Here is a 12,049-nt window from a genome sequence, read left to right as displayed (position 1 = left end):
TGTCCCTTTTCTGAAGGCCGGTCCCCCAGGCGCGACCGGGCTCCTGTCTGGGGCAGGCGGGATGTCCCGGCAAGGAGGCGTTCACTCCGGGGTAGTTTCTGCCAGAGCGCTGCTGAGCACTCGGCTGCGGCACCCAGCAGCAGCGCACAGACACGACCCTGATTCCCCAGCGAAGGCAGAGCTTTCGCCTAGGTTTTCCGCACGAAGCGGACCGCGCCTCGCTGCTGCTTCCTCGCTCCGGCTTTGGGCGTTCGCTCTCTCGCGTCAGGGGAGAAGTGTTGCGGGAGAGTCGGTGCTTCTGGGGCCTCGCTTCCCGGGGCCCAGGTGCGGACCCTGGGCTCCCAGGGCCTCGCCGATGTCGGGAGACGCGGCCTCCTCCTTGCAGCAGCGTGTGTCGCCCGGGGTGGCCCCTCTGCGCAGACGGCCTTCTCCCGGGCTCGCCGGGGCCTGGCCTCTTCCTCTCGCGTTCAGGCCGACTCGGGAAGAGGCCTGCGGCGTCCCGCGCAGAGAGGAGAGGCTCCAGGAGCACTGCGCACCGCCCGGGCCCTGGGACGGGGAGCCTGTGGGGGGACTGTCCCCGCGCCGCCCCGGCCGCGCCTGCCACCCAGAACGCTGCCCCACCCTGGAGGGAGACGGGGGCCGACGGCCCGCTGCTCCAGGGAGCGGTTTCTGCGCGTTCAGGGGCTGGCGCCTGGGAGCCCCCCCAAGGCTGCCCCAGGGACTGGTGGCCGAGGCCCTGCTGTCGCCCTGGGCCTCGAGGCCCAGGACAGGCCTGCCTTCTGCCCAGACTGCTGGCTCAGACCGGAGCACGCGACCCTGCCCTCGTCGTCCCCCCGTGTCTCCTTAGCAGCCAGGCTTCCGGCGCCGGGCCCCGTGAGTGGGTGACACTTGTCCCCACCCCCCGACCCACTCGGGCTCAGACGGCAGGCTCTCCTGCTTGGCCTCACTTGCCCCAGCGCAATGCCAACGGCTCGGCTGCCCTGCCGGGGCGGCGTGCTGCGCTCTCCCCAGACATGCTCCTGGGGACCGAGGGGACAGGCGTGTCCCTTTTCTGAAGGCCGGTCCCCCAGGCGCGACCGGGCTCCTGTCTGGGGCAGGCGGGATGTCCCGGCAAGGAGGCGTTCACTCCGGGGTAGTTTCTGCCAGAGCGCTGCAGAGCACTCGGCTGCGGCACCCAGCAGCAGCCCACAGACCCGACCCTGATTCCCCAGCGAAGGCAGAGCTTTCGCCTAGGTTTTCCGCACGAAGCGGACCGCGCCTCGCTGCTGCTTCCTCGCTCCGGGTTTGGGCGTTCGCTCTCTCGCGACAGGGGAGAAGAGTTGCGGGAGAGTCGGTGCTTCTGGGGCCTCGCTTCCCGGGGCCCAGGTGCGGACCCTGGGCTCCCAGAGCCTCGCCGATGTCGGGAGACGCGGCCTCCTCCTTGCAGCAGCGTGTGTCGCCCGGGGTGGCCCCTCTGCGCAGACGGCCTTCTCCCGGGCTCGCCGGGGCCTGGCCTCTTCCTCTCGCGTTCAGGCCGACTCGGGAAGAGGCCTGCGGCTTCCCGCGCAGCGAGGAGAGGCTCCAGGAGCACTGCGCACCGCCCGGGCCCTGGGACGGGGAGCCTGTGGGGGGACTGTCCCCGCGCCGCCCCGGCCGCGCCTGCCACCCAGAACGCTGCCCCACCCTGGAGGGAGACGGGGGCCGACGGCCCGCTGCTCCAGGGAGCGGTTTCTGCGCGTTCAGGGGCTGGCGCCTGGGAGCCCCCCCAAGGCTGCCCCAGGGACTGGTGGCCGAGGCCCTGCTGTCGCCCTGGGCCTCGAGGCCCAGGACAGGCCTGCCTTCTGCCCAGACTGCTGGCTCAGACCGGAGCACGCGACCCTGCCCTCGTCGTCCCCCCGTGTCTCCTTAGCAGCCAGGCTTCCGGCGCCGGGCCCCGTGAGTGGGTGACACTTGTCCCCACCCCCCGACCCACTCGGGCTCAGACGGCAGGCTCTCCTGCTTGGCCTCACTTGCCCCAGCGCAATGCCAACGGCTCGGCTGCCCTGCCGGGGCGGCGTGCTGCGCTCTCCCCAGACATGCTCCTGGGGACCGAGGGGACAGGCGTGTCCCTTTTCTGAAGGCCGGTCCCCCAGGCGCGACCGGGCTCCTGTCTGGGGCAGGCGGGATGTCCCGGCAAGGAGGCGTTCACTCCGGGGTAGTTTCTGCCAGAGCGCTGCAGAGCACTCGGCTGCGGCACCCAGCAGCAGCCCACAGACCCGACCCTGATTCCCCAGCGAAGGCAGAGCTTTCCCCGAGGTTTTCCGCACGAAGCGGACCGCGCCTCGCTGCTGCTTCCTCGCTCCGGCTTTGGGCGTTCGCTCTCTCGCGACAGGGGAGAAGTGTTGCGGGAGAGTCGGTGCTTCTGGGGCCTCGCTTCCCGGGGCCCAGGTGCGGACCCTGGGCTCCCAGGGCCTCGCCGATGTCGGGAGACGCGGCCTCCTCCTTGCAGCAGCGTGTGTCGCCCGGGGTGGCCCCTGTGCGCAGACGGCCTTCTCCCGGGCTCGCCGGGGCCTGGCCTCTTCCTCTCGCGTTCAGGCCGACTCGGGAAGAGGCCTGCGGCTTCCCGCGCAGCGAGGAGAGGCTCCAGGAGCACTGCGCACCGCCCGGGCCCTGGGACGGGGAGCCTGTGGGGGGACTGTCCCCGCGCCGTCCCCGGCCGCCCCTGCCACCCAGAACGCTGCCCCACCCAGGAGGGAGACGGGGGCCGACGGCCCGCTGCTCCAGGGAGCGGTTTCTGCGCGTTCAGGGGCTGGCGCCTGGGAGCCCCCCCAAGGCTGCCCCAGGGACTGCTGGCCGAGGCCCTGCTGTCGCCCTGGGCCTCGAGGCCCAGGACAGGCCTGCCTTCTGCCCAGACTGCTGGCTCAGACCGGAGCACGCGCCCCTGCCCTCGTCGTCCCCCCGTGTCTCCTTAGCATCCAGGCTTCCGGCGCCGGGCCCCGTGAGTGGGTGACACTTGTCCCCACCCCCCGACCCACTCGGGCTCAGACGGCAGGCTCTCCTGCTTGGCCTCACTTGCCCCAGCGCAATGCCAACGGCTCGGCTGCCCTGCCGGGGCGGCGTGCTGCGCTCTCCCCAGACATGCTCCTGGGGACCAAGGGGACAGGCGTGTCCCTTTTCTGAAGGCCGGTCCCCCAGGCGCGACCGGGCTCCTGTCTGGGGCAGGCGGGATGTCCCGGCAAGGAGGCGTTCACTCCGGGGTAGTTTCTGCCAGAGCGCTGCAGAGCACTCGGCTGCGGCACCCAGCAGCAGCCCACAGACACGACCCTGATTCCCCAGCGAAGGCAGAGCTTTCCCCGAGGTTTTCCGCACGAAGCGGACCGCGCCTCGCTGCTGCTTCCTCGCTCCGGCTTTGGGCGTTCGCTCTCTCGCGACAGGGGAGAAGTGTTGCGGGAGAGTCGGTGCTTCTGGGGCCTCGCTTCCCGGGGCCCAGGTGCGGACCCTGGGCTCCCAGGGCCTCGCCGATGTCGGGAGACGCGGCCTCCTCCTTGCAGCAGTGTGTGTCGCCCGGGGTGGCCCCTGTGCGCAGACGGCCTTCTCCCGGGCTCGCCGGGGCCTGGCCTCTTCCTCTCGCGTTCAGGCCGACTCGGGAAGAGGCCTGCGGCGTCCCGCGCAGCGAGGAGAGGCTCCAGGAGCACTGCGCACCGCCCGGGCCCTGGGACGGGGAGCCTGTGGGGGGACTGTCCCCGCGCCGTCCCCGGCCGCGCCTGCCACCCAGAACGCTGCCCCACCCTGGAGGGAGACGGGGGCCGACGGCCCGCTGCTCCAGGGAGCGGTTTCTGCGCGTTCAGGGCCTGGCGCCTGGGAGCCCCCCCAAGGCTGCCCCAGGGACTGCTGGCCGAGGCCCTGCTGTCGCCCTGGGCCTCGAGGCCCAGGACAGGGCTGCCTTCTGCCCAGACTGCTGGCTCAGACCGGAGCACGCGACCCTGCCCTCGTCGTCCCCCCGTGTCTCCTTAGCAGCCAGGCTTCCGGCGCCGGGCCCCGTGAGTGGGTGACACTTGTCCCCACCCCCCGACCCACTCGGGCTCAGACGGCAGGCTCTCCTGCTTGGCCTCACTTGCCCCAGCGCAATGCCAACGGCTCGGCTGCCCTGCCGGGGCGGCGTGCTGCGCTCTCCCCAGACATGCTCCTGGGGACCGAGGGGACAGGCGTGTCCCTTTTCTGAAGGCCGGTCCCCCAGGCGCGACCGGGCTCCTGTCTGGGGCAGGCGGGATGTCCCGGCAAGGAGGCGTTCACTCCGGGGTAGTTTCTGCCAGAGCGCTGCTGAGCACTCGGCTGCGGCACCCAGCAGCAGCGCACAGACACGACCCTGATTCCCCAGCGAAGGCAGAGCTTTCGCCTAGGTTTTCCGCACGAAGCGGACCGCGCCTCGCTGCTGCTTCCTCGCTCCGGCTTTGGGCGTTCGCTCTCTCGCGTCAGGGGAGAAGTGTTGCGGGAGAGTCGGTGCTTCTGGGGCCTCGCTTCCCGGGGCCCAGGTGCGGACCCTGGGCTCCCAGGGCCTCGCCGATGTCGGGAGACGCGGCCTCCTCCTTGCAGCAGCGTGTGTCGCCCGGGGTGGCCCCTCTGCGCAGACGGCCTTCTCCCGGGCTCGCCGGGGCCTGGCCTCTTCCTCTCGCGTTCAGGCCGACTCGGGAAGAGGCCTGCGGCGTCCCGCGCAGAGAGGAGAGGCTCCAGGAGCACTGCGCACCGCCCGGGCCCTGGGACGGGGAGCCTGTGGGGGGACTGTCCCCGCGCCGCCCCGGCCGCGCCTGCCACCCAGAACGCTGCCCCACCCTGGAGGGAGACGGGGGCCGACGGCCCGCTGCTCCAGGGAGCGGTTTCTGCGCGTTCAGGGGCTGGCGCCTGGGAGCCCCCCCAAGGCTGCCCCAGGGACTGGTGGCCGAGGCCCTGCTGTCGCCCTGGGCCTCGAGGCCCAGGACAGGCCTGCCTTCTGCCCAGACTGCTGGCTCAGACCGGAGCACGCGACCCTGCCCTCGTCGTCCCCCCGTGTCTCCTTAGCAGCCAGGCTTCCGGCGCCGGGCCCCGTGAGTGGGTGACACTTGTCCCCACCCCCCGACCCACTCGGGCTCAGACGGCAGGCTCTCCTGCTTGGCCTCACTTGCCCCAGCGCAATGCCAACGGCTCGGCTGCCCTGCCGGGGCGGCGTGCTGCGCTCTCCCCAGACATGCTCCTGGGGACCGAGGGGACAGGCGTGTCCCTTTTCTGAAGGCCGGTCCCCCAGGCGCGACCGGGCTCCTGTCTGGGGCAGGCGGGATGTCCCGGCAAGGAGGCGTTCACTCCGGGGTAGTTTCTGCCAGAGCGCTGCAGAGCACTCGGCTGCGGCACCCAGCAGCAGCCCACAGACCCGACCCTGATTCCCCAGCGAAGGCAGAGCTTTCGCCTAGGTTTTCCGCACGAAGCGGACCGCGCCTCGCTGCTGCTTCCTCGCTCCGGGTTTGGGCGTTCGCTCTCTCGCGACAGGGGAGAAGAGTTGCGGGAGAGTCGGTGCTTCTGGGGCCTCGCTTCCCGGGGCCCAGGTGCGGACCCTGGGCTCCCAGGGCCTCGCCGATGTCGGGAGACGCGGCCTCCTCCTTGCAGCAGCGTGTGTCGCCCGGGGTGGCCCCTGTGCGCAGACGGCCTTCTCCCGGGCTCGCCGGGGCCTGGCCTCTTCCTCTCGCGTTCAGGCCGACTCGGGAAGAGGCCTGCGGCTTCCCGCGCAGCGAGGAGAGGCTCCAGGAGCACTGCGCACCGCCCGGGCCCTGGGACGGGGAGCCTGTGGGGGGACTGTCCCCGCGCCGTCCCCGGCCGCGCCTGCCACCCAGAACGCTGCCCCACCCTGGAGGGAGACGGGGGCCGACGGCCCGCTGCTCCAGGGAGCGGTTTCTGCGCGTTCAGGGCCTGGCGCCTGGGAGCCCCCCCAAGGCTGCCCCAGGGACTGCTGGCCGAGGCCCTGCTGTCGCCCTGGGCCTCGAGGCCCAGGACAGGGCTGCCTTCTGCCCAGACTGCTGGCTCAGACCGGAGCACGCGACCCTGCCCTCGTCGTCCCCCCGTGTCTCCTTAGCAGCCAGGCTTCCGGCGCCGGGCCCCGTGAGTGGGTGACACTTGTCCCCACCCCCCGACCCACTCGGGCTCAGACGGCAGGCTCTCCTGCTTGGCCTCACTTGCCCCAGCGCAATGCCAACGGCTCGGCTGCCCTGCCGGGGCGGCGTGCTGCGCTCTCCCCAGACATGCTCCTGGGGACCGAGGGGACAGGCGTGTCCCTTTTCTGAAGGCCGGTCCCCCAGGCGCGACCGGGCTCCTGTCTGGGGCAGGCGGGATGTCCCGGCAAGGAGGCGTTCACTCCGGGGTAGTTTCTGCCAGAGCGCTGCTGAGCACTCGGCTGCGGCACCCAGCAGCAGCGCACAGACACGACCCTGATTCCCCAGCGAAGGCAGAGCTTTCGCCTAGGTTTTCCGCACGAAGCGGACCGCGCCTCGCTGCTGCTTCCTCGCTCCGGCTTTGGGCGTTCGCTCTCTCGCGTCAGGGGAGAAGTGTTGCGGGAGAGTCGGTGCTTCTGGGGCCTCGCTTCCCGGGGCCCAGGTGCGGACCCTGGGCTCCCAGGGCCTCGCCGATGTCGGGAGACGCGGCCTCCTCCTTGCAGCAGCGTGTGTCGCCCGGGGTGGCCCCTCTGCGCAGACGGCCTTCTCCCGGGCTCGCCGGGGCCTGGCCTCTTCCTCTCGCGTTCAGGCCGACTCGGGAAGAGGCCTGCGGCGTCCCGCGCAGAGAGGAGAGGCTCCAGGAGCACTGCGCACCGCCCGGGCCCTGGGACGGGGAGCCTGTGGGGGGACTGTCCCCGCGCCGCCCCGGCCGCGCCTGCCACCCAGAACGCTGCCCCACCCTGGAGGGAGACGGGGGCCGACGGCCCGCTGCTCCAGGGAGCGGTTTCTGCGCGTTCAGGGGCTGGCGCCTGGGAGCCCCCCCAAGGCTGCCCCAGGGACTGGTGGCCGAGGCCCTGCTGTCGCCCTGGGCCTCGAGGCCCAGGACAGGCCTGCCTTCTGCCCAGACTGCTGGCTCAGACCGGAGCACGCGACCCTGCCCTCGTCGTCCCCCCGTGTCTCCTTAGCAGCCAGGCTTCCGGCGCCGGGCCCCGTGAGTGGGTGACACTTGTCCCCACCCCCCGACCCACTCGGGCTCAGACGGCAGGCTCTCCTGCTTGGCCTCACTTGCCCCAGCGCAATGCCAACGGCTCGGCTGCCCTGCCGGGGCGGCGTGCTGCGCTCTCCCCAGACATGCTCCTGGGGACCGAGGGGACAGGCGTGTCCCTTTTCTGAAGGCCGGTCCCCCAGGCGCGACCGGGCTCCTGTCTGGGGCAGGCGGGATGTCCCGGCAAGGAGGCGTTCACTCCGGGGTAGTTTCTGCCAGAGCGCTGCAGAGCACTCGGCTGCGGCACCCAGCAGCAGCCCACAGACCCGACCCTGATTCCCCAGCGAAGGCAGAGCTTTCGCCTAGGTTTTCCGCACGAAGCGGACCGCGCCTCGCTGCTGCTTCCTCGCTCCGGGTTTGGGCGTTCGCTCTCTCGCGACAGGGGAGAAGAGTTGCGGGAGAGTCGGTGCTTCTGGGGCCTCGCTTCCCGGGGCCCAGGTGCGGACCCTGGGCTCCCAGGGCCTCGCCGATGTCGGGAGACGCGGCCTCCTCCTTGCAGCAGCGTGTGTCGCCCGGGGTGGCCCCTGTGCGCAGACGGCCTTCTCCCGGGCTCGCCGGGGCCTGGCCTCTTCCTCTCGCGTTCAGGCCGACTCGGGAAGAGGCCTGCGGCTTCCCGCGCAGCGAGGAGAGGCTCCAGGAGCACTGCGCACCGCCCGGGCCCTGGGACGGGGAGCCTGTGGGGGGACTGTCCCCGCGCCGTCCCCGGCCGCGCCTGCCACCCAGAACGCTGCCCCACCCTGGAGGGAGACGGGGGCCGACGGCCCGCTGCTCCAGGGAGCGGTTTCTGCGCGTTCAGGGCCTGGCGCCTGGGAGCCCCCCCAAGGCTGCCCCAGGGACTGCTGGCCGAGGCCCTGCTGTCGCCCTGGGCCTCGAGGCCCAGGACAGGGCTGCCTTCTGCCCAGACTGCTGGCTCAGACCGGAGCACGCGACCCTGCCCTCGTCGTCCCCCCGTGTCTCCTTAGCAGCCAGGCTTCCGGCGCCGGGCCCCGTGAGTGGGTGACACTTGTCCCCACCCCCCGACCCACTCGGGCTCAGACGGCAGGCTCTCCTGCTTGGCCTCACTTGCCCCAGCGCAATGCCAACGGCTCGGCTGCCCTGCCGGGGCGGCGTGCTGCGCTCTCCCCAGACATGCTCCTGGGGACCGAGGGGACAGGCGTGTCCCTTTTCTGAAGGCCGGTCCCCCAGGCGCGACCGGGCTCCTGTCTGGGGCAGGCGGGATGTCCCGGCAAGGAGGCGTTCACTCCGGGGTAGTTTCTGCCAGAGCGCTGCTGAGCACTCGGCTGCGGCACCCAGCAGCAGCGCACAGACACGACCCTGATTCCCCAGCGAAGGCAGAGCTTTCGCCTAGGTTTTCCGCACGAAGCGGACCGCGCCTCGCTGCTGCTTCCTCGCTCCGGCTTTGGGCGTTCGCTCTCTCGCGTCAGGGGAGAAGTGTTGCGGGAGAGTCGGTGCTTCTGGGGCCTCGCTTCCCGGGGCCCAGGTGCGGACCCTGGGCTCCCAGGGCCTCGCTGATGTCGGGAGACGCGGCCTCCTCCTTGCAGCAGCGTGTGTCGCCCGGGGTGGCCCCTCTGCGCAGACGGCCTTCTCCCGGGCTCGCCGGGGCCTGGCCTCTTCCTCTCGCGTTCAGGCCGACTCGGGAAGAGGCCTGCGGCGTCCCGCGCAGAGAGGAGAGGCTCCAGGAGCACTGCGCACCGCCCGGGCCCTGGGACGGGGAGCCTGTGGGGGGACTGTCCCCGCGCCGCCCCGGCCGCGCCTGCCACCCAGAACGCTGCCCCACCCTGGAGGGAGACGGGGGCCGACGGCCCGCTGCTCCAGGGAGCGGTTTCTGCGCGTTCAGGGGCTGGCGCCTGGGAGCCCCCCCAAGGCTGCCCCAGGGACTGGTGGCCGAGGCCCTGCTGTCGCCCTGGGCCTCGAGGCCCAGGACAGGCCTGCCTTCTGCCCAGACTGCTGGCTCAGACCGGAGCACGCGACCCTGCCCTCGTCGTCCCCCCGTGTCTCCTTAGCAGCCAGGCTTCCGGCGCCGGGCCCCGTGAGTGGGTGACACTTGTCCCCACCCCCCGACCCACTCGGGCTCAGACGGCAGGCTCTCCTGCTTGGCCTCACTTGCCCCAGCGCAATGCCAACGGCTCGGCTGCCCTGCCGGGGCGGCGTGCTGCGCTCTCCCCAGACATGCTCCTGGGGACCGAGGGGACAGGCGTGTCCCTTTTCTGAAGGCCGGTCCCCCAGGCGCGACCGGGCTCCTGTCTGCGGCCGGCGGGATGTCCCGGCAAGGAGGCGTTCACTCCGGGGTAGTTTCTGCCAGAGCGCTGCAGAGCACTCGGCTGCGGCACCCAGCAGCAGCCCACAGACCCGACCCTGATTCCCCAGCGAAGGCAGAGCCTTCGCCTAGGTTTTCCGCACGAAGCGGACCGCGCCTCGCTGCTGCTTCCTCGCTCCGGCTTTGGGCGTTCGCTCTCTCGCGTCAGGGGAGAAGTGTTGCGGGAGAGTCGGTGCTTCTGGGGCCTCGCTTCCTGGGGCCCAGGTGCGGACCCTGGGCTCCCAGGGCCTCGCCGATGTCGGGAGACGCGGCCTCCTCCGTGCAGCAGCGTGTGTCGCCCGTGGTGGCCCCTCTGCAGAGATGGCCTTCTCCCGGGCTCGCCCGGGCCTGGCCTCTTCCTCTCGCGTTCAGGCCGACTCGGGAAGAGGCCTGCGGCTTCCCGCGCAGCGAGGAGAGGCTCCAGGAGCACTGCGCACCGCCCGGGCCCTGGGACGGGGAGCCTGTGGGGGGACTGTCCCCGCGCCGTCCCCGGCCGCCCCTGCCACCCAGAACGCTGCCCCACCCTGGAGGGAGACGGGGGCCGACGGCCCGCTGCTCCAGGGAGCGGTTTCTGCGCGTTCAGGGCCTGGCGCCTGGGAGCCCCCCCAAGGCTGCCCCAGGGACTGCTGGCCGAGGCCCTGCTGTCGCCCTGGGCCTCGAGGCCCAGGACAGGGCTGCCTTCTGCCCAGACTGCTGGCTCAGACCGGAGCACGCGACCCTGCCCTCGTCGTCCCCCCGTGTCTCCTTAGCAGCCAGGCTTCCGGCGCCGGGCCCCGTGAGTGGGTGACACTTGTCCCCACCCCCCGACCCACTCGGGCTCAGACGGCAGGCTCTCCTGCTTGGCCTCACTTGCCCCAGCGCAATGCCAACGGCTCGGCTGCCCTGCCGGGGCGGCGTGCTGCGCTCTCCCCAGACATGCTCCTGGGGACCGAGGGGACAGGCGTGTCCCTTTTCTGAAGGCCGGTCCCCCAGGCGCGACCGGGCTCCTGTCTGGGGCAGGCGGGATGTCCCGGCAAGGAGGCGTTCACTCCGGGGTAGTTTCTGCCAGAGCGCTGCTGAGCACTCGGCTGCGGCACCCAGCAGCAGCGCACAGACACGACCCTGATTCCCCAGCGAAGGCAGAGCTTTCGCCTAGGTTTTCCGCACGAAGCGGACCGCGCCTCGCTGCTGCTTCCTCGCTCCGGCTTTGGGCGTTCGCTCTCTCGCGTCAGGGGAGAAGTGTTGCGGGAGAGTCGGTGCTTCTGGGGCCTCGCTTCCCGGGGCCCAGGTGCGGACCCTGGGCTCCCAGGGCCTCGCCGATGTCGGGAGACGCGGCCTCCTCCTTGCAGCAGCGTGTGTCGCCCGGGGTGGCCCCTCTGCGCAGACGGCCTTCTCCCGGGCTCGCCGGGGCCTGGCCTCTTCCTCTCGCGTTCAGGCCGACTCGGGAAGAGGCCTGCGGCGTCCCGCGCAGAGAGGAGAGGCTCCAGGAGCACTGCGCACCGCCCGGGCCCTGGGACGGGGAGCCTGTGGGGGGACTGTCCCCGCGCCGCCCCGGCCGCGCCTGCCACCCAGAACGCTGCCCCACCCTGGAGGGAGACGGGGGCCGACGGCCCGCTGCTCCAGGGAGCGGTTTCTGCGCGTTCAGGGGCTGGCGCCTGGGAGCCCCCCCAAGGCTGCCCCAGGGACTGGTGGCCGAGGCCCTGCTGTCGCCCTGGGCCTCGAGGCCCAGGACAGGCCTGCCTTCTGCCCAGACTGCTGGCTCAGACCGGAGCACGCGACCCTGCCCTCGTCGTCCCCCCGTGTCTCCTTAGCAGCCAGGCTTCCGGCGCCGGGCCCCGTGAGTGGGTGACACTTGTCCCCACCCCCCGACCCACTCGGGCTCAGACGGCAGGCTCTCCTGCTTGGCCTCACTTGCCCCAGCGCAATGCCAACGGCTCGGCTGCCCTGCCGGGGCGGCGTGCTGCGCTCTCCCCAGACATGCTCCTGGGGACCGAGGGGACAGGCGTGTCCCTTTTCTGAAGGCCGGTCCCCCAGGCGCGACCGGGCTCCTGTCTGCGGCCGGCGGGATGTCCCGGCAAGGAGGCGTTCACTCCGGGGTAGTTTCTGCCAGAGCGCTGCAGAGCACTCGGCTGCGGCACCCAGCAGCAGCCCACAGACCCGACCCTGATTCCCCAGCGAAGGCAGAGCCTTCGCCTAGGTTTTCCGCACGAAGCGGACCGCGCCTCGCTGCTGCTTCCTCGCTCCGGCTTTGGGCGTTCGCTCTCTCGCGTCAGGGGAGAAGTGTTGCGGGAGAGTCGGTGCTTCTGGGGCCTCGCTTCCCGGGGCCCAGGTGCGGACCCTGGGCTCCCAGGGCCTCGCCGATGTCGGGAGACGCGGCCTCCTCCTTGCAGCAGCGTGTGTCGCCCGGGGTGGCCCCTCTGCGCAGACGGCCTTCTCCCGGGCTCGCCGGGGCCTGGCCTCTTCCTCTCGCGTTCAGGCCGACTCGGGAAGAGGCCTGCGGCGTCCCGCGCAGAGAGGAGAGGCTCCAGGAGCACTGCGCACCGCCCGGGCCCTGGGACGGGGAGCCTGTGGGGGGACTGTCCCCGCGCCGCCCCGGCC

Source organism: Martes martes, assembly GCF_963455335.1.
Source record: "Martes martes genome assembly, chromosome: 11".
Classification (NCBI taxonomy): domain Eukaryota; kingdom Metazoa; phylum Chordata; class Mammalia; order Carnivora; family Mustelidae; genus Martes; species Martes martes.
The sequence above is the reverse complement of the archived record's forward strand: the minus strand, read 5'-3'. Positions refer to the sequence as shown.